The sequence below is a fragment of the Camelina sativa genome, chromosome 10 (genome assembly GCF_030686135.1).
Source record: "Camelina sativa cultivar CO46 ecotype springtype chromosome 10, ASM3068613v1".
Taxonomy (NCBI): Eukaryota; Viridiplantae; Streptophyta; class Magnoliopsida; order Brassicales; family Brassicaceae; genus Camelina; species Camelina sativa.
In genome coordinates this window covers 23,013,376-23,035,907 of record NC_141889.1, presented here as the reverse complement: position 1 = coordinate 23,035,907, position 22,532 = coordinate 23,013,376, and the positions used below count along the sequence as shown (strand labels likewise).

General features: G+C 39.3%; 1 non-coding gene across 1 annotated transcript; it reads right to left on the bottom strand.

The window, feature by feature from the left end:
• Nucleotides 1-19,498: 19,498 nt before the first annotated feature.
• On the bottom strand, nt 19,499-19,605 carry LOC147937214 (small nucleolar RNA R71). The gene has a single exon (XR_015569695.1). It is a non-coding gene; the product is annotated as a small nucleolar RNA R71 (small nucleolar RNA).
• Nucleotides 19,606-22,532: the final 2,927 nt, after the last annotated feature.

Sequence of the window (22,532 nt, the reverse complement as noted above, 5' to 3'; positions counted from 1 at the left end):
TGTCGCAGGCAACGACGCATAGATCAAAGCATTTAAAACAGGTTTGATTCTAATCCATGGAATTCCATAGGTAAGGGGTATGTGCTTCCTATGTCTCCCCACACATCTAAGCTAGGTAAAGCACACATGCAAGCTTTTGGCAAAGCACACACACTTTAGATCATAGTTAGTTCATGAGGCTAACTTAAAACATTAAGCAAAGACTTAGAATTAAAGCATAGAATAAACAGAATTTAAATCTAGCAAACCTTAAAAAGTGCCACCTAAAATAAGATCATCTCCCCCCTTTGATTATCCCTTTAAAACCCAACTAGAAAACTACTCTAGCATGTTTAAGGGAATCATCAAAGCAAGGTTTAATAAACTCATAAACATAACAGAATAAATAGAGAAAAGTGATTTAGATATTACTTCAATGATTGTCAAACAAAGTGTAGGATGTTCTTCCTTTAGAAACAAAGTACAAAGAAAATAAAATAGAAAAGAGTTTGGTTAACTTCAAAGCTTCAATAGATGAACGAGAGAAGGGTCTGGTCGTCGGCTGCTCCTCTGGTCGTGTCTCTTGGCTGCTCCAAAATGTGCACACCCTAAACCCTAGGTTTAGAAGAGTATCTATAGGGTTTTGTCTAGGTTTAGGGTTTTGTAAGGGTAGAAACGTCTTCTCTTATTAAGTGCATGGCAAGGGGCGGCGTAGGAAGGTTCTAGAACATTGTGAATACTTGGACTGGGCCGTCGTGGTGGTCGCTGGTCAGGCCTTCAATGAAAGCCCATTGGCTTGATGGTTCTCCTTATGTCGGTTTAAGATACGTCTTGGTAAATCGGGCATAACTTCCGGATGATTGAATCGATCGACTTTATTCCAGTTTTAGGAGAAAGATGACTCTCTCAGCTTTCCATAGACACCAAGTACGGTTAAATGGAAGTTCTTCAAACGTTGCCCGTACTGTAAAGCTCTGAAACTTTCCTAAAACGTATTTTCCTTGCCTTTTGGTCCTTTTTGCTATAAAACCTGTAAAACCTTCTTGAAACCTAAAATACTTGATAATAGACAATAAAGCCTTGAAATCATACTAAACTCTTCCTAAATGCACACTAAAACTATAGCCAAAATGGGTAAAATAATGATGTTATCATCGCTAACCGAGCATACAAGAATCCAGAAATTAAGGACCGTTTGTCTCCTTAATCAACCAATAGGATTTCATGCAAGATAAGTGAGAAAACATCATCATTTTGTCTTCTCACAATCTGACCAATGAGATTGCATCCAAAGGAAAATGTGAGACAAAGAAAAGAAGAGGTGTATGTTTAGCCAAGTCTTGTGTGTTTCACTAAGTATTTTTGTGGCATAGAGGAGAACACTTGCTCGCCATGCATTGGCTCACCAAACCGCCCAAACTCACACCTTTCCCACTATATATAGCCCACTTAGGAAGCCATTTTGTTTTTCATCCCACCCTTAGAGAAAAAGAGAGAAAGTTAGAGAGTTAGAAAGAGAGTTCTTTCCTTAGAAGCTTTTTCTCTTCCGCGAGTTGTTAGCTGCGTCCGCCTAGATCGTTAGCCATGTGCCTCCGTAGGAGCTGTTCGCGTCTAGTTCTCGCCAGTTAGGACTAGAAGTTTGCTTAGATTCAGTTCTTTCAACCAAGTATAGGTGAGTCTCGAAGCATGTAATATGGTACATGATAGGTTGGACTTTTGTTGATTTTTGCTTAGGATTTTTCTTTCAAGTTAAATCTAGGCATTTTTGGGTAGATTTGTTTCTTATCTTCTAGATCAAGTTCTAGGTAGTTAAGTCTCGTCTATTGCTTCCTTGCTTGTGAGAGTTAGGTTGCGCCTAACTCTTAGTGTCTAGATTTTATTCTAGTTTCTTAAGTTTCTTGTTTGTTGTTTCATGTTTGCTTGAGTGCATTGCATGTTAGTATTTAGCGCTTAGTCTCTAGATTTTACTCTAGTTTTGTAAGTTGCATGTTATTGCTAGTGGTTTGCATGTTTAGCGCTTAGTCTCTAGATATTTCTCTAGTTACTTAGGTTTGCATGTTGCTTGTTGTTGTTGCATGTTTGCTTGTTTGCATTGCATGTTAGTGGAGCTGCATTTTACTTGAATTTCTTGTTTGATTTTCTTGTTTTATTGCATTGCTAAAGGTTAGTCTCGACACTAGATCGTGCATGAGGTGAAATGCCCGTACACAGGTTCTAGTGCTGGAGAGGTTAAAAATTGGTAAGATACTTGTAAATTTATGTGTTCTAAGAACCATATACACTCAAGGTATCAAATGTAGAAGTTTTAATGCGTTTCGTCAGCGACAAGGTCCGACTAGCGTATTAAAACTTGGGTATGGCTGTCCTCAGGATGATTCCGTACCAGCATGCAGCCGCGTTCATTATTTCATGTTCGTGAGTTGTAGGGCCTGGCACGAAGAGCTCGGAGGTTACTGGGCTCACTACCCTGACCGAAGCTGTCTACGCGACGGTGTAGCATTAGGTGATGTTCCGGTTGCATTCCTTTGTGGCTGCAGCGCGGGTGTTCACAAAGTTGTTGAAAGGAAGGAGGAAGCATACCAGGCCCATAAGAATTAAAACTTGTTTAAAATATTTATCTTTTATTCAAGTTTTATTTCTTTGTTGTTGATTGATTGCTTCCTAGATTTATTTGCTTAGCTCATTATCTTCTGCATGCTTTCTCTGATTGATTGTTTGATTGTTTGCTTGCTTGCATGTTGATAGCTTAGCCTTGCATGTTGATAGCTTAGTCTTTCATGTTGATAGCTTAGCCTTGCATGTTGATAGCTTAGCCTTGCATGTTGATAGCTTAGCCTTGCATGTTGATAACTTAGTCTTGCATGTTTGTTTAGCTTAGGCTTGCTTGTTGTTTGCTTGCTTGCTGGGGTTGGGGTTGGGTTTTGGTTCTTGTTAGGTTCCCAAACTCACTGTCTGATTAGCACTCAAAACTCCATAATTTGTTTTGCAGGTAACCTTAGTGGGAAAAAGCCTCAGAGGGAGCACAGGACGTTACGCCAGCCGGTGTAGTGTTATATTGCCTTTGCAAGTTGTTGTTTTTGTAAAACTTAAAGTTTATTGTGTGTTGACCTTAGGCTTGGCGCCATTTTCGTATAAATGTTTTCTGAACTTATTTTATGAAATAAATAAAGCATGAAGTTGTTTTGAGTATTGTTGTGTGAATTTAAATGGTACAAGCCTTGTTCGGGCCAACAAAACGCACCAGACCGTGAGGGTTACAAAGCCTAAGTAGTCTCGGTCACGAGTGGAATTGTGAGGACCGGTCGGGAAGCCTCCGCTTCTGTCTCTCGAATGGACAACCTCGGCGCAGTTCCCATCGTAGCATTTTGTGACTGTTCGTTGGTCTGTCCGGTCGTAGGATGGTTCAGGGTGTTGCAATGGTGGTATCAAAGCATGGTTATGATGCTCATGGAACACACGTTTTCAAATGTTTTATCGAGTAAATGAGTCGCAAAGGCAATTTTAGGAAACTGGTACGTCCATGTGTATTTTAGGTAGATGGGATTAGGACTTACCCTTGGTTGCTGGTGCAGATGTCAAACCGTGGAAGTGAAGAGGGTTGGTCGTGGGGTGATTCAAGAGCTGATAAAGAACCATGGCAAGAACCGTTAGAAGGTGATCAAATTGATGTTGAGAGAAAGAAAAAAATCAAGAGAGACTGACGATCAAGCGACAGAGAAGTCGAATTCCGAAAGAGGTGGGCCGCAAGATTCTTCAGCCCGACCAGCAAGTTTCCATCAAACACCATTTGGAGTACAATCTGCATATCAGGAACCGTTTGAGCCAAGACGTCCTGAGAGTTGGAGCAAGAGAACCTGTACTGGCCGTGTTCCAGGAGATACTAGCACTTATGCGGCAAAACCAAGCGGGTTGCCCAAGTGCATCAGAGTCCCCAAACTTCCTAGAGATCGTGGAAATCATGAAAATTTTGGGAACCAAGTATTTTAGAGGAGGATCAAAAACGTTTGAAGCAAAGCAATGGCTGCAAAACTTGGAGAAGAATTTCGATGCAACCCGATACCCAGAAGACTACAAGAAGGATGTTGTCGAGCACTACTTGAAGAACAATGCAGGAGATTGGTGGACCAGCGTGAAGAGACACTACGGTCATAGAAATCCAAAATGGACAGATTTTCGAAGGGAGTTCGAAGCGAAATATTTTCCACCAGAGGCTAGAGACAAATTGGAGACCGAGATCATGAACTTAGAACAAGGCGAGAAGAGCATTCGAGAATTGAAGTCAATTTTCACTCGGCTCCGAATGTATGTGTTTGTACCAAGGACGAGAAGATGAAGTAGTTTTGATTTGTTGTCTTTTGCATCCACTGCTAGCAGACACCCGGAGTAGACTACAGTCTGTAACTTACCAACAAACCGATGAATCAGTTAAAAGAGCTGTGAACGTAGAGGATATATTAAAAAGGGAGAAGAAAGCTATTCGACAAGACTGTGCGAAGAACAAAGCAAAGATTAATCCAAGCGATGGCACAAATCTAAAGAGGAGTCAATCCAATCAAGGAGGGCATAGTTTAAGCTCAAAGAAAGGAAAGTTGTATGTCACTCATGTGGAGAGCAAGGCCATTATTTCCGAGAGTATTTAAGGGAGGGAAGAATCATCTCTTAGTTCCATCTCACATCATATGTTTCAACTGTCGCAAGAATGGCCATTACATGGCAGCCTGTCCGCTTATCAATGCTATAAAAGCGGCACCAGAAGCAAGAGATCCCCCAGCGACCAGTCCCAAAGAAGAGCAACCTTTGAAGCGGCAAGTTAGAAAGGATCGTGTGTATCCTTCCCCTTAGGTATTTGATAGTAGGATTTTCACCCAGGGTATCAATTCCCTATGCAGTTGTAGTACAAAGGGTTATCAATTCAAATGGTTGTTATGCTAACAGATGAGCTATGATAAGAACTATGCAAGTCAAGCCAAGCGATAGTTGGGGTTTGTTCTAACAATCCTAAAATGATTAAAAGAAAATAAATAAACAAGAACCACATGATCTATGCACTCGATGCAAGCATTCGAGTACATAATCGGGTGGGGTGATCGAGTAAAGAAGGAAAGCAATAACAGCTCGAAGGTATACTCGAAGCAGGTGATCGTGTACCTATTCGGGTAAGGGATCAAATGATGAATAGAAATGTAGACAATCTAAATACGAAAGCTCCTAAGGATGGGGTACTCGACTCCTAAGTGTTCCTAACCAGTACGGATGTCCTACATGCCTCAAGCAGATATTCCCTAGACAATGAATCTCTAAAATCTTGTTAAAACACTCTTGTGATAGAAACAATGAACCTTAATCATTTCCCTACCCAATTCTTGTTGGAGAAACATGACCAAGCAGGCAATATAAACCGATTTATTATTGTTAATAAACCCCTTACTCATCTAATCTCTTAGACTAAGTGAGTAAATCTCTAGCATTCATTGATTCAAGCATTTCATCTACATCTCTCGATGGTAAAACACCCTAGATCTAATTTTAACCTCTCGGTCTGTTGATAGCATTAAGAACACCAATATAGAAGGGAATTTATAAAACAGAAACAATCAAGCTAGGACATCCTAACCGATCAAGAACACAAAATTGTCTATCCAATCCCTAGAAACTTTACTACACTACTCAGATCTCATTGCAGAAAACATAAAAACATAGATAAACAAAAATTGCATTGTATTAAAAGTAGAAGTAGAGTAGAAGAGTATAGAATCAAAAATACAAAAACAAATGAAATTAAATCCTAACAAATTAGAGGAAGTGTTTGAGTCGCTCAGTTTTTCTCCCAGAAGCACTCTCTCTCTGTTCTGAGGGTCTGCGGCGTGCTAGGTCGAGAGGAAGAAGAGGGGGGTTTATATATGGAAACCCATTAACCCTAGCTTCCCAGTCCTTCCCGAGGGTCTGCTCGATGGGGTGCACGAGGATGAGCTTGGGTTGATCTTCGGGTAGGTCCTCAGATTGTTCTCTGTGTTCTTGGATCCTCTTCGATCGGGTTGGTGTTCGGACTGTTCTTCCAGCTCAATAGCTTCTTCTGGTACATGCTCGGGTTTGACCTCATTTCTCCCCATTTTAGGCTATTAAGCACATGTTTTCATCCAAAATATGCACATGCAAGAATGCAACACCCTAAATGGCCTAGATGTGGGTTTCTACAGTAAATGACCTAAAAATGCTATGGTTAGTGTGAAAATAATGCAAGATATGGTCAAAAAAGGGATGCTTAAAACATGTAAATTAGAGAGTTATCAGACCCCCATACTTAAATCTTGCTAGTCTTCTAGAAGGGAAGTAGGAGGGTGCGGTTCTAAAATGGGACTCATAACCTTTTGAGCTAAGCGAAGGATTCAAGCTATAGTCCTTAAAGATAGTTTAATGGTGCTAAGATCAATCAACATACTTACAAATATTTTTCTATGCTTATCACCATGCATCGATTTAGTTCAACCTCCAACTAACAGCAAAAACTTGCAATTCCAAAGAACATCTCTTTCACATTCATTAAAGTGTTTGGCGAATTCTTGCGAATAGAAGGTGGATCAAGCTCAATCGGTTTCATGGGTGAGGCTTTTGGGTAGGTAGGTTTCAAGCAATATCTTTGGGTGGCTTACTTTCAAAAGAATGAATGCAAGACAGTTGTGAAAACTATCTAAGATTGAGAACAATTTGGGCATACAAAGCTTAACTCTTGATAATCTAACCTTTTCTCATTCATTCTCTTCTTATTTTATTTTTTATCAAACCCCCTAGAATAAAACTACCCACATCCTTGATTTTAGCTCTCCCTTTTTGTTTATAATCCCTAAAGTCTAAACTTTAGACATCTAGCTCTTTTTTTTTTTTTTCTTTGCTAAACTCCTAATAATAATCCAATATTATTTTTCTTCTTTTTCTTTTCTAGGAGACTATAGCAAGATCTTTCTCTCTCTTTTTTTTTTTTACTTAGAGACTTAGAGCTAATTGAATCGAACCTTAGGGACTTTCTCATTTTTTTTTTCTCACAAACCAACCCCAAATAATCATGATAACCACACTACAAGAAAACAGGCTATTCCCGACTGCGGTAATAGTAGTTAAGTAGTCGTTAATATGCTATTTACGACTCAGTTACGACTAATACATGCGGTCGTAAATCATTAGTCAGTAAAAGAATTAGTCGTAAAAATAGTCGTTATTTAACGACTACTGTACGACAAAATCCCGTAGTCGTAAAAATAGTCGTAAAGAGTTACGACTACAGTACGCTAGGGTTACGACTAAGCAGCAGTTATATAGGCAGTTGTAAATGAGTCGTGGTGTAGTCGTAACATTTGAAGACTCGGTTACGATGGATTTACGACTAACCATGATTTTCCGGATTTTGGCTTGTAGTCGTAAAGTAGCCGTAACTTACTTGCTACTGATTTACGACTATTTGGCTACTGTTCTATTATGTCCCAAATTACACCTGTTTAGCGACTAATGTTTTGTGGAAAACAAATTTGTAAATGTTTTAAATTGAAATTTGTACCTGTTTCTCAAAATATTATGAAACCAATTGTAAATACAACAAAAACAATCTTGAGACAATAAATTCATATTAACCGATGATTCATAATACAAACCAAAAGAGACAAATGCATACCAAGTTTCTCACAAGAAAAATATATTGGTATACATATTTCTCGACAAAAGACACAAGTTCAACAAAAGAGACGAGTTCAACAAAAGAGATCCATGAAATTCGAGAGTGAGAACTTAACCTAAGAAGCATCCATGTTGGAGAAGGATCCATGGTTGAGAGTGGCTCTGTGGTTGCTTCGGCTGATTGAGTCTTCAAAAAGTCCATAAAGGCCGAGTCAGTTATGCGCAGGTACTTCTCTACTAAGGACAAGTGCTCTAGCTTGTCCTTTTGCTCAGCCACAGCTTGGAAATGTAGTGTTTCATGGGCAGCAAGCTCTGCATCACGAGCAACAACCTCAGCATCACGAGGAGAATTATAAGCAGCCTGCTCTTCGATTTTACGTTGAGTTTCCTTCATTTGCTCTTGCAATGACTGAAACATTGCAGACTCTTGTCGTTGGTTTTCCTTGCCATAGAGAAGAGGTTGAAGAGTATGCTTAAGACTTCCAACTCCATACAGATTTCCTTGTGAATCTTTCTGAGTAGACTACGAAAACAAAGAGAAAAATACTACATAAAGAGGCTGTAGAAATCGAATGATAATTCAATGTGGGTTGTAAAAAGTGAAACTTTACCTGAATAAAGATGCTTGTGTAATCCTCAGCTGTGAGCTCTGGAGGCTGTGAAGTATGTTCCACAAGGTCGGACAACTTTTGCTGCAAGTTCTTCTCATAATTGAGAGAGATTTGCTCCGCCTTCCGGTCAACATAAGTACCATCTTGCTTGGTATGTGTCTTAATAAAAACCTTAAAGGATCCCATGTGTGTGTTTTCTACATAGCAAAGAGAATATAATGATGTTAGTGAAAACTCAACAAGTAAACCTATATGTGAAAAGGTTGAGAGAAAAAAACTGTACAGCAAACTCAATGAACCATCTCTGTTGTCTGTCCCGAGGAACACATGTCCAGCTGTAGTATGGACCATCATATTTATTTGTAAAACTTTTAGTAATCTTCCTTACTAGTCGCGATTTCTCGTCGCGAGTAAACATGCAAACACATGAAATAGATGTCAAAGATTGAGTATGATCCAACAATACTTATACATATATATATATAAGACCAACACAAAACAAAACCTATTAAGAACAATCAAAACAGACATCAATGTTCTAAATGGAAGTTGTCGGTATTTGGTCTTATATGACATCAATCACAACAACAAAAAAATATTTTACTTAGCAATCAAGTAGAAGACAGTATTAATACCATGTCGTGTTTGGCATAGGTGTGGGGGAGAGGACAGTGGTAAACTTCTCACGGTTTGGCACTCTAAGCAGGGAATTTAGAGTGATAATCGTGTCCTCCTGGAGCTCCAGATTTGAAGCCTCAGAACCTTCATGGTAGTTGTTACCGTGAGATGATGGACGACTCTGAGCTTGAGAGTTATTAGCTGGAGATGGTGGAGCGTCCTGTAGTGGAGGATGAGCACCACACTGTCGTGGATTGTTGTGGACCTCCTATGACGAAAGAGACTGTTGAGTCTGACGTTGTTGGTTCACCGAGGTCTGGAAAAGCGTCTGTGGCGGTGGATAGTTGCGGATATGTGGTGCTGCTGACGGTGATTGTCTAGGGAAAACGCGGTCTTGCTCTTGGGGTGATTGAGGATGGGGTAAATCTACTGTCGGCATAAAGTTGTATTGACTCGGTAGAGGGTTTGGTCTTCTCGCTTCCTTGACAGGGGTCGACCCTTTGGTTCTTTGAAATACATTAGGAACCATCTTCCTCTTTCTTCCTCGCTTAGCTGGAGCTTTGGTTGGAGCCTTAGTTGGAGCCTTAGTTGCCGACTTCGTTGCAGATTGTGTTGGAGCCATCGTGAAAAAGAGAATCGGGAAAGAAGAGATCGGAGATAGAGTAGAGTATCGGGGATTCGAAGAGGAGAGTATAGGAGATTCGAAGAGGATAGAAATCGAAGAGAAGATAAATCGAAGTGGTAAGAGTATCGGGTTTATCTAGCTATTAGGGTAATGAGATAGAAAATTAGGGATTTGATAAAAGGGGGAAAAAATTAGGGATTTCGGTTTCGCGGGTAAACCAAAATTATTTTGGTTTTGGGGGTAAATCAAAAGTTTATGGAATTAAGATTGGTTTCCTGGGTTAATTTGGGTTAATTTGGTTTCCCTCTAGAGATTAATTGGTTTTCCGGGTCAAAATAATTCATATTTCTACATTTAGACGCTAATTAGTCACTAATTCGTCACTAATTAGTCGCTAATTAGTCACAAGATTAATTAAACAAAAAGTTTAGTTTTTAGTCACTAAATAACAGCTAAGCAGTCACAATATATATTTATACATGTATATATATATATATATATATATATATATATATATCACCAATTTGATTTGATATAAACATATTTACTCAGTTTGATAGAAGCATAATTATTAAAAATATTTGATACAACCATAATTATCCAAATTGATACAAATTTTACACAAGCATAATTAGTTAGGAGGATCTTCGTCTTCATCTAGTTCATCGTCTGGAGATGATAAATTACATTGAAATTCATCTTCTGGTTCTGCATCTCCGACATCATAATCAAGATTTATTGGTTCATTGCTTTCTGATGTTCATATATTTTACCCTGTTTTCCCTTAATATATTCACATCTTTTGCATCTTTTGCTATCCATTTTGACCATTATTGCATAGCTTTAGGACTGTTCCTGCATTAGAGTTTAGTTGCATTGCATTTGCATCTTTTCATGCATAAACAGGTGATTTTGGAGCTTAAGGAGCATGGAAGCAATGCTGAGGAGAAGTGAAACAATCATGAGGAGAAAGCAAGAGAGCTAAGGCTGAAGAACCAAGGTCCGGAGTCCAACTCGACCGCCCACTCGACCAGACACTCGACCGTGTGCTGAGAGGGACTCGACCGAGTGGGAGGAGCACAAGAGGAGCCAACTCGACCGGTCACTCGACCGAGCACCAGGTCGAGTTGGTCGAGCCGCCTGGCTATTTTGTCTTCTAGCGTTTTTAGGGCTTCCACTACATTTTCTATATAAGGGCTTGTACCTGCAGCCACCAAAGGAGTCCAGCTTTTTAGAGAGTCTAAAACCTAGTTTTTACCTTTTTTAGAATTATTCCTTTTTGCACTTTTATTTTGATAGATCTTGTACTCTTTTAAAAGGAGAAAAACAAAGGATTCTTGGATTTTGTTGGTTCCATAACTTTCAAGATATTAAGAATTCGTGTTTGATTCCTTCTTCAATGTTGTAGATCTTTGCTTTATCTATCTAATCATGCAAGTTTCATCATTTTCTGGGTTTATGACTTTGGTGTTCATCATGTGTTCTTGTGAGTAGTTGCTTAGGATCTTGAGGATGGGTTAGGCTGGGCTGTGTTTGTGGTTTGTTTGATTTGGTCAAGCTTGATTGTTGTAGATCTCTTCTAGGCTAGATGTTCTTAATGCTGATCCTATATCTGAGAGGGTAGGATCTGATTTCAAGCCTCTTAGCATCATACCAATGTCTAAGGAGCATAGATAAGGCTAGATCTAGAGATTATCATTAGGCTTGCTAAGAGATTAGAAGTCTTGTTTGATTTTTGACATATTGCTTAATGCCTGCTTGTGTAGATTCTTTACTTTGTGAGAACAAGTCTAGAAATGCATGAGTTTGATTGTTTCTTGCCATGAGAGTGGATTAAACATGTCTTAGAAATATATGTCTAGAGATTAGCTCAAGTTGTTTGAGATTTGTTGACCAAGTTAGATGACCTCAATCATAGTCCAGCCCATGAATCCCTCCTCAAGACCTTCCTTGTTTATTGATTTCTTAGCTTAAATCCTGTTGTTTGATTCGTTTTGGTATTGCTCTATTTTTCTTGTGTTGCTCTGTTTTGCGTATTTGTCCAGCTCGACCCTGCACTCGTTCAGCACTCGATCGAGTGCTTGCTCGAGTTCCAACCCAGAACTTGTGTTTATGATTTGTGTTTGTCCTGTCTCACCCTCATTGCATTTCTGTTGCATTCATTTAGTATCTTGTTCATTACTTACCTTGCATTAGTTCAATACTTGCATTTCCATAGTTTCTATTTCTGTTTGTCATAATCACTCTGTTCCATTTGCATTTACCTCCTAGTTCTTGTAGTTTTACTTTCTGCACTTTCCATTTTATCATAGGATTGTTAGTGACAAACAACCTTTACATCTGGCTTGACTTAGACTCATATGCACATCTTGATTGTTCACAAACACTCAGATTGGATTGACACCTCTTATACTAAAATTGCATAAGGGGAATTGAAACACCCTGACATCCATTCATCCATAAGTCATCATTCCATACATCATTCACCACCACCACAAAATAGTCAGTTTCACTTTCTTCTAAATTATCGAAAACCAGATCTTCAATAGTAGTCACCAATACAATATCATCATTTTCTGTTTGCAAAAGAGTCGGTTCTTTGTTCTCATATTCTCCTGCAATGTTTCCTCACGGATTAACTTTTAAAACATTGACCCATTCCTTCCTTGGTTTCTTTGTGTATGGGTAGGGAATATAGCAAACTTGATGCGCCTGGGAGGCTGTTTAGGAATATCAACACAAATATGAGTTACACATATATATATTATCTACATTAAAAAATAATATATATATATATATATATATATACGTACCTAGAATAAATGGTTCGTATTTATTATATTTTCTCAATGAAAGAATGTCTACAACGCCACCATTGCTGATCCGAGTGCCTCTACCCATAACAGGGTCATACCACTTACATTTAAAAAGTGTGATTCTCAAATTGACCATACCCTCATACTCGAGTTCTATGATATCAGTTAAGGTCCCATAGAAATCCGCTGCATCGGATGCATTAATGTAATTTTCACCTTTAACACAAACTCCATAGTTACAAGTCTTTCGTCCAACAACATGATCACGTGTATGAAACAAGTAGCCTCTTGTAAAATACATTGGCTATGTTTTGACCTTGTTCAAAGGTCCATGCACTATCTCTTGAACCCAGGTAGGAAATGGATTTGTGGCGTTCGAGTAAGAAACCTACATATATGTCACAATAAATACATATATATATATATATATATATATATAAATTAGAATTATATAATAAAAATATTTTTAATAAGGATTATATAGAGACATACATATTCTTTAACCCATAAATGATATTCGTCAGCTCTTTTGGTGGAGAGTTCTTATTCCAAAGTCCTGGATATTTTGCACGAATAAAATCCTCGAACATACTATATATACAAGACCAACACAAATTTATGAGATTTTTTAGTATAGGAGGTACTCCATGGACATGATATTCAGTTTATTTTACTTAATCGATATAAACTTAATTTTATACCTCTCAATTGGCTGAAAATAGTCACAGTTCCGTAAAACATATGCATGTGCGCATTGATAGTCTCTTTCCGACAGCAATATTTCATTCATTTCTCCACTTGGATGGCCGATGTGAGTAAATATAGGAGGTACTCCAGGGACATGATATTCATGGGCTTCACCTTGATCAAATCGTGTTAACCTGACCGAATGAGAAAAGTAATTGACTTTCAAATAAATGATAACAGTTTATCTACCTTGATTGATTTTAGAATTTACCTTGATTTTGTTTGTATATTTGCGGCAAAGTAGTGCTCTGAGAAATAAGCAATCTCGACATTGATATAAGATTCAACAATTGATCCTGCTGCATATCTTTTGTTCTTTGCTTTTCCTTTCAATTTTTTAAAAAACCTTTCAAAAGGATACATCCACCTATATTGGACAGGGCCTCCTACAACAACCTTGGTTTTTGGTGGTTTTACTTCATCCAAACATTCGTAATAAACTTACTCACTGGTCAACGACTGCGGTGGATACTCTCTCGAAGCATCTTTTCCCTTCAGGACGTCTTTCTTATTCCTCCTTAATAGATGACCGTGAGGAAGAAATCTTCGATGACAATCAAACTAACATGTCTTCCTTCCATTAGGGAGATAAAACGGCTTTGTGTCTTCCATGCAAACTGGACAAGACAATTTACCATGGGTTGTCCATCCTGATAACATGCCATACGCTGGAAAGTCACTTATCGTCCACATTAGTGCTGCCTTTAGATTAAAATTTTCATTCAAGGACACATCGTATGCATCGTCTCCAGTAGACCACAACTCTTTTAACTCCTCAATCAAAGGTTGGAGGAAGATATCCAGACTAGCTCGCGGATGATTAGGCCCAGAATTCAAAATTGTAAGAAACAAGAACTCTTCCTTCATGCACATACCAGGGGGTAGATTGTATGGAATCAAGATCACCGGCCACAATGAATGATTACGAGATATGCCAAACGGATTGAACCCATCAGTCCATAATCCAAGATAAATGTTACGAGGTTCTTCTGCAAATCGAGGATTTTGTTCTTGAAAATATTTCTACTCCGCCGCATCTGAAGGATGACACATTTCTCTCTCCTTTGATTTGTGCTCAGCATGCCAACTCATCGCCCCCGCGTCTTGTGGCTCCGGTACATCCTCTTTAATCTATCAAAAATAGGTAGATACCACATACGACTGTATGGTACTTTGGTTCTACGTCGGGGATCCTTAGGCTTCCATCTTTGAGCACCACGAAACAGACAAGTCTTTTCCTTTTCGTCATCTTTCGAGAAGATCATACAATTGTTAATACAAACATCAATTGTATAATATGGGAGACCTAAATTGCGCATTAATTTTTCCGTCTCGTAATGTAAACCGGTTGCCTGGTTTCCTTCTGGTAAATACTCATTCAACATTTCGCACACCGAATCTACTAACTTTTCACTCATATTATACTCCGCCTTATTTTGCATGACTCGAGCAGCTAACGATAATTGTGAGTGACCTTCATGGAAACCATCGTATAATGGATTTTTTGCGCCTTCTAACAGGTCGTAGAATTTCTTTGAATGATTACGTATTGGTTCTTCTACACTTTGAGAAATACCCTCATGATAGTTATCATCTAAACCCACATTATAACGAAATGCATCATTCACCATATCCACATATGGATTTTCTACTACATTACCCACATCTACATTATCCACTTCTTGACCACTACCAACATAACTAGTTCCTATATCCATATTGATTTCTTCCCCATGTTTATACCAAATATAATAATCAGGCATAAATCCATTGCTAAAAAGATGATTCCAAATTATTTTTCCCGACATAAATTTATCGCTCTTACAACGACTACAAGGACAGTGAAACATACCCCCATTATTTTGTGCTAGAGATTGACTATTTGCAAATGCCATGAATTGCTCAATCCCCGTTGTAAACTCCGCCGAAAAAATTACCCGTCACTTCATCGAACCTCTTATACATCCACTCTCGAGAATTACTATAATTGTAATTCCCAGCCATTATATAAGAATAATCAAAAGACTTTTTTTTTCAAGATTTTTTCTTTTTCCTTTGCACAAATGTGTTTGTTTTGATCGAGTGAGGAAAGAAGAAGTGGTGAAGCTCGTATATATAGATGCAATTTTGGCGACTACCAAGCGACTAACAAAATCAGTCGCATAATACAAGTATACCAACCCCCACACCAAACCAAAATGAAATAAACATGAGTTTTTAATACTGGCAGTTTACGACAATGTTACGACCCGCCGAAAGTGTCGCCTAGTAGTCGCCAAATAACGACCCGCGGAAATTGTCGCAGAATAGTCGCCTAATTGGTGACTTGAATGTGTCTACCGAATTAGTCGTAAATGAGAGACTATATAACGACAAGACTACGACTGCATTTATAATTCTATATATGAGTCGTAAGGTAGTCGTTAAATGGCGACTATTTTGACGACTAATTACTTTTGTCGCGATTTACCGACTACATTACGATCGTTTTTATATAGTCGTAACATAGTCGTAATATAGTGACGACATAGTCGCTAAATTTAGCGACTGAAAAATAGTCGTAAAATGTAGTCGGGAATTGCCAGTTTTCTTGTAGTGCCACCTATCTTTCAAAACTGATCCTAATTGCTAGTTCAAATTCTAACTTAGCTAAATCAAGAGCCAGTTCTTTTTTGTTCTCAATACTCTCAAGGTTTCACAACCTATAGCACAATGAAAAGCCCTCACTCAACAATTCACAACAAGGTTTGAAAGAAAGGTTTTGGTTCAAGGGTAGGGAAAAACCAAATTGGGTTAAACGAAGAGATTGGCAAAAATGGAATGTTAACCCGAGTTTAGAGTTACTATGAGCAAGTATTCAAATCCCATAAGCAAGACAATTTTAAGTTCAGTTTAATTCCAATAATAAAGAGATGATTCTATGTTCCAGCAAGTAGAGGAAGTTTTCAAAAGATGCAAAGATTTAAACAAAGATTTTTCATTTTTTTCCAAAGATTGATCTAGCAACAATGAACTGTGATTAAGGGCTATAGCTTCAATCCTAAGGTTTGGCATTAAACAAGGTAGTTTTAATCATTGTCCCCTAAAATGCATATGCAACAATCCTATATGAAGCAATCTAAACTCAATCCTAAAGTGAATATGCAACTACATGAACATTTTTTTTTTTTTGGGTTTTTTATGCAAATAGATGCAGACTCAAATGAATAAAACTAGCATGCAAAAATTTGAAATAAAAAGACAATGTTTATATACATCCTAGGACCCTCCCCAAAACTTAAATTACAGAGTCTCTGTGTAAATAAAAGTCTGAAAAAGAATCCAATAATCACACAAAATCAAATAAAACTAAATGCAATGTTATGTACAAAGGTTGGATGAATGTGGTACCTCATGGGTTGGTGAAGAAGGTGGTTGTAGCAGCCTCCATACTCGCCAACGTGTAGCCAGGGTCGTCGCCGGCTTGAGTAGGTGTCGGGGTTCGCTCATCAGAGAGCTCAGTTATGCGCAAGGACGACCTGCTCGGACGTCGCGTAGGTCATCGGGTAGGGCATCGGGTAGGGCATCGGGTAGTAAGACGGATATGGTGGGAGAGGTCCCGAATGATCACCCGTGTAGCCACTTGTAGGGTGCATCCAGTAGGGCAACTGATATGGCATCTGGTAAGCCGGAGGGAAAGTACTTGATTGGTCACCCAGATGTGTGCTCGGAGGTTGCATCGATAGGGCATTGTGTACCCCGTCGGGTTATGCATTGGATAGGCATCCGAGTGGCTTCTCCGCGATCTATCCGGTCTGGTGACACCATCCTCGGTTGGGGTTCGAAGAAGGATGGTGTTCACATATTCTACCTTGTTTTACCTTAGTTTATTTACACATTTTGCATGATTCACTAGCTTGTTAGGTCATCATTGAGTATTTTTAAAGCTGTTTATGCATTTGAGTAGATTTGCATTGCATTGCGTTGTTTCTTGCATAAACAGGTGATTTAGGACCCAATGGAGCATGGATAAGTTCTGAGAGAGAGTGAAGCCATCAAGAGAAGCAGATAAAGTAGCTAGAGCAGAAGAGAGTCAAGGTCCGGAAGTCCACTCGACCACAACACTCGACCGTGTGCTGAGAGGGACTCGACCGACTGAAAAGAGCAGAAGAAGACCTGATTCGACCATGCACTCGACCGAGCACATGATCGAGTCAACCGAGCCGCTTCTCGATTTTGTCTTGTAGCTATTTTAGGGCTTCCTACTTTTCTATATATACCCCTTGTACTCTATGGCCGCTGACAAGCCACTTTAGAGAGAAAAAAATATCAGAAAACCTATTATTTACCCTTTTTGGGATTTTAGCTTTTAAGTTTACATCATCACCCACTTTTAAGCTTTTTCTCTAGATTTTCATACTTTGTTGCTTCTGTAACTTTTTGGGTATTGAGAATCTAAGTTTATTTCTTTGAACAAAGTTGTAGATCTTCATCTTATCTTTCTAATCATGCAAGTTTCATTCATTTCTGAGTTTATGATTTTGTTCATCATGTGTTATTCATCTGAGTAGTGTGTTAGGATCTTAGGGATGGATTAGGCTGGATGAGAGTTATGGTAGTTTAGACTGATCAAGCTTGATTGTTTAAATATTTCTTCTAGATTAGGCATGCTTTATGCTGTTCTTATATCTGAGAGGGTAAGAACATATCCTAGGTTTCTTAGCATCATACCAATGTTTAAGTTTCTGGATAATACTAATGCTGGAGATTACTGTGTCTATCCCAAGAGATTGGTTGTATAGGATGGTTTTTAACATGTAATGATCTGGATTTTTATGCCTGCTTTTATATGCAATAGCTAGTGAGAACTAGATCTAGGAGTATCTAAGCTTGATTGTTATTATCATGAGAATGGATTAACAAGTATTAGAGGATCATTGTCTAGAGATAGCTCACTGTTGATTGAGGCTTGTTGATCAGTTTAGATTAGTATAGCTCAAGTCCAGCCCATGAATCCATCCCTAGGACCTTCTGTGTTATTGATTTCTCTATTTGATTACTGTTATCCGCTTTCTGTTTGATCTACTTTCATTCTGCTCTGATTGATTGTTAAGTTTGATCTCTGTTCTTCGTAGCTTTCCACTCGACCCTGTACCCGATCAAGCATACGATCGAGTGCTTGCTCGAGTCCATTTCCAAGTTCTTAATTATGTCCTGCATCTTTCTATTTTCAATCCTGTTTCATTGCATATCTTAGTTTCAGTTATTATCTTGCATTTAGTCTGTTATCTTAGTAATTTATATTCTACATTTACATTTCTGTCACCAACTGTTACATCAAAACCATTTTCATATCTGGCTTAACTTAAATAAGTGTTTACATCTTGACTGCTTGCATCATACTCATTATGAATTGACATCTTTTATACTGCAACTGCATAAGAGTACTTGAAACCTCTTGCATTCCACCTGATCATACATCTTAGGGTCTTAGCTTGTGTCTGTTGTCTGATTGCATCATTCATACATTCATAAGCATATTCAAACCCACAGAAAATACATGTTTCAATTTGGCGCCATTGCCGAGGATCTAACCCGGGTCACCCGCGTGACAGGCGGGAATACTTACCACTATACTACACAAGTTGTTTGTGACAGTATGGATTTACACAAGTTTAAGATTAAGTTCTATTGTTACACTTGATCATTACTGACTTGAATCTTCATCTGCTTGGTTGTTTTGTGCTAGGTACCAACTCGAACCTGCACTCGACCGTCTGCACGTACGATTGATCGATCCAGTCACCAAGCCGGATTCAGTCAATCCTCAACTCGGGTCGGCGCTCGACCAAGTGTTAGTTCGAGTGGTTGATCGAGTCACTTACCAAAGTTCACTCGAGCCAGTGTTCGACCGTCTGTCAGTTCGAGTAGGTGATCGGGTCAGAACATGCAAACCAGGTCGAAAAGGAAACAAGAACCTTGAGAGATACATTGAGCACATCAACCGTTTACCAAGGGATTTATGGCAACAGAGAACCAGAATCCTTCAGGAACAGGAACAACAGCTGATCATGGATCCACCAATGCAGAGACCAAGACAGATTGGAGCTGGTGATGCTTTAAACACCCACACACAAAGGGGTGGAATTGTCCCACCTGCAGTAGCAACTAATAATTTTGAGATAAAAAGTGGGCTGATGACTATGATCCAGTTAAACAAGTTCCATCGTCTGCCTATGGAGGATCCCTTCGACCATCTTTATGAGTTTGATAGGCTCTGTGGGCTGACCAATATTAATGGAGTAAGTGAAGACAGTTGCAAGCTCAAACTCTTCCCATTTTCACTTGGAGACAAAGCTCATTTGTGGGAGAAGACTTTACCAACAAGAGCAATCACAACCTGGGATGGCTGCAAAAAGGCTTTCGTGGCCAAGTTCTTCTCTAATGCAAGGACTGCTAGACTGAGGAATGAGATATCAGTATTTGCCCAGAAGAATAATGAGACATTCTGTGAAGCATGGGAAAGATTCAAAGGTTACAAAACCCAATGTCCTCATCATGGATTTAGTAATGAGTCCCTACTTAGCACAATGTACAGAGGAGTTCTACCAAAGATCATAATGTTGTTGGACACTGCATCAAATGGGAACTTTCTCAACAAACATGTGGATGAAGGATAGGAACTGGTAAAACGCTTGGCCCAATCAGATGGGAACTACAATGAAGACTATGATAGGAATGTCAGATTTGTTGAACCTGCCCAGGATGAGAAGTACAAGAAAGATTTGAAGACTGTGCATGACAAGTTAGACAAGATTCGGCTTAGTCACCAGACAAACATTCACTTTCTTGCTGATGAAGACACAACAGTTCAAGCTGGGGAGAATGACATGGCTGAACTGTGCTATGTACAGAACCAAGGTGGTTTCAAGCCTTACAACCAGTTCAAGACCAATAATCTGTCCTACAGAAGTAATAATGTGGCAAACCCACAAGACCAAGTCTATCCAGCTCAACAGCCCCAACAACATAACAATTATGTTCCCAAGCAGCAACACCAAGGTTTCAAGGCTCCAATATGTCCCCCACCAGGGTTTCAGACTAACCAAAGCCAGGAATCAGATTTAAGTGCTATGATGCAGCATATGCTACTTGGACAAGCAAATGGGCAGTTTGAGACAGCAAAGAAGTTGGCTGAGCTTAACCATAGGCTGGATTCTTCTTACAATGATCTGAATATTAAGTTTGAGAGTTTGAATTCTAAACTCAAGTTCATGGAGAGCAAGATTGCTTCTACATCAGCTTCTAAGCCAAACCAACTACCTGGAAAGGCTGTTCAAAATCCAAGGGAGTTCACAGCTAAAGCAATTTATTTCTATGAGGAAGCTGTCACTGAGGACAGTGAGGTTCAAGCTGGAGAGGATATGTCACAAGACAAAGCTCAGAGTGAAGGTTTTACACAGAAAACAGAAACTGGAGTACCACTCGACCGTGTACTCGACCTGACACACAATCGAGTACATGATCGAGTGACTGATTGAGCTGATCCTGAAGAAGCTTTTAAACCTGTTAGATACATCCCTCCTGCTTACTAGCCTCCTCTACCATTCCTAGGGCGTTTTAAGGAACAACACCTGAAGGAACTCAGGGAAATAATTGAAAAGAAGGTATTGATGGCTTTGAAAGATGAGGTAGTTATTCAATACAAAGAAGAAGAGAGAGGACCTGCTTTGGAACAGTATGCTCCATATCCTCTCTACCAAGGCATGCTACTTGAGATATCACATCAGAAGGCTCAGAACCAGGATAAGAAGGAGCTTGAAGAGTTTGAGGGAGCCATCATTCCAACCAAACTTGAAGACCCAGGTCCATTTGATCTGTCTTGCTCCTTTAGCTACTTGCATTTCTACAAATGCTTGTGTGACCTAGGGACATCTATCAGTGTAATGCCCTACTCCATTGCACAGAAGCTTGGGCATACTGACTTGAAGCCCTGTAACCTCTACTTATGTCTAGCTGATTGATCACATAAGGATGTGGTTGGTAAGTTGGAGAATTTCCCAGTCAAGATAGGCAAGACCAGAATTCCCACTGAATTCCTCATTATAGACATATATAAGGAGTTGGAAGACCCTATCATTCTAGGAAGACCATTCCTAGCCACTGCTGGAGCTGTAATTGATGCTAAGAAAGGGTGAATAACCTTGAAGATAGCTGAGGGTTTGATCATGAAATTTGACATCAACAACCCAACCAACTTGCCTTCTAGAGGTCAGCCTTTTGCTCTTAAAGACAAGAGAGATCATGGAGTCTCAAGTGAAGTGGAAACTTCAAGGGCTAAGTTCTCTTCTCATGAGGAATCAGTTGAAAAGCTCAAGGGTTCAGTTCAAGAGTTGACTAGCTTTGTGAAGGATCTTCAGGTTCAGATCAACAAGAGGTCTTTGAAGAAAGCAAGGCCAAGATTCAAGCTTAAGCAGAAACAAGGTTCAAGTTTAAAGGGTGAAGTGATTAAGAATGAGCTTCACATAGATCAAGTTACACCAGGGAGGATCCCATCGTCTCCTTGGTCTCCAAACCAAGCCTGAAAAGGCATCAAAAGTCAAGCTTAGTGACTTTAAACAAGCTCACTAGGGAGGAAGTCCCTAAGGTATCATTGTACATAAGTTTTATTTTCCTTGTAGTTTTGATATTTTTCTTTCATGTTTGTGTTGGCAGGCCTTTATTAGGGAAGTATAGATGGGTTTGAGATGAATTGAACTTGTAGAAAGGAGTTTTTGGGGGTTACTCGAACAGCCCACGAGAGGTACTCGATCGAGTGATTGCAAGCCCAGGCCCACTCGGTTCAAATTTTCTTTTGTTGGATCGAGTGGAGGGAGAAGCAAGTTTGAAATTTGAATTTTGGTCAAGTACTCGACCACGTGGGGTCGAGTGACATCAAAAGTGAGTCAAAGATTCCCCATTCACTCTTGTCTCCTTGTTCCCTTTAGTCTCTTTATAAAGAGCAAACTCGATTTTAGTCTCTCACACTCTCGCATTTGCTAAAAACACTAAAATCTAGCTAGAAATCTCTTTCAAGTTTTATCTTCTTGCTCAAGCTTAGTTCTTTTGGTTTTTGGGGTACTAACCTATTAACTTTGAGCTTTGAGTCTATCTCTTTCAGTTCTTTTTCAAAATGACTTCAAGGTCTAGAGAGACATCACAATAAGCTACTATTCGTGAAGCTGAAGGAAAGAAGGCTGCTGATCAGTTCATCGATCGTTGTGATGCATCCTTGGTCATACAGAGAGAAACTGGTGAACGCACTCAACCGCGTACTCGAGGGGGGAAACGACCGAGTGCTAGCTCGAGTGGCTTTTCGAAGAAGAAAAACCAACCTGTTGAGGAAGATCTAGAGCGTACAGAGAGTGATGAGGAGATGGAGGTTACTCTTGAAGAGCACATAAGAAAACACAAGGCAAAAGGTAAGAGGCCATCCCAAGAACCCTAAGAAGA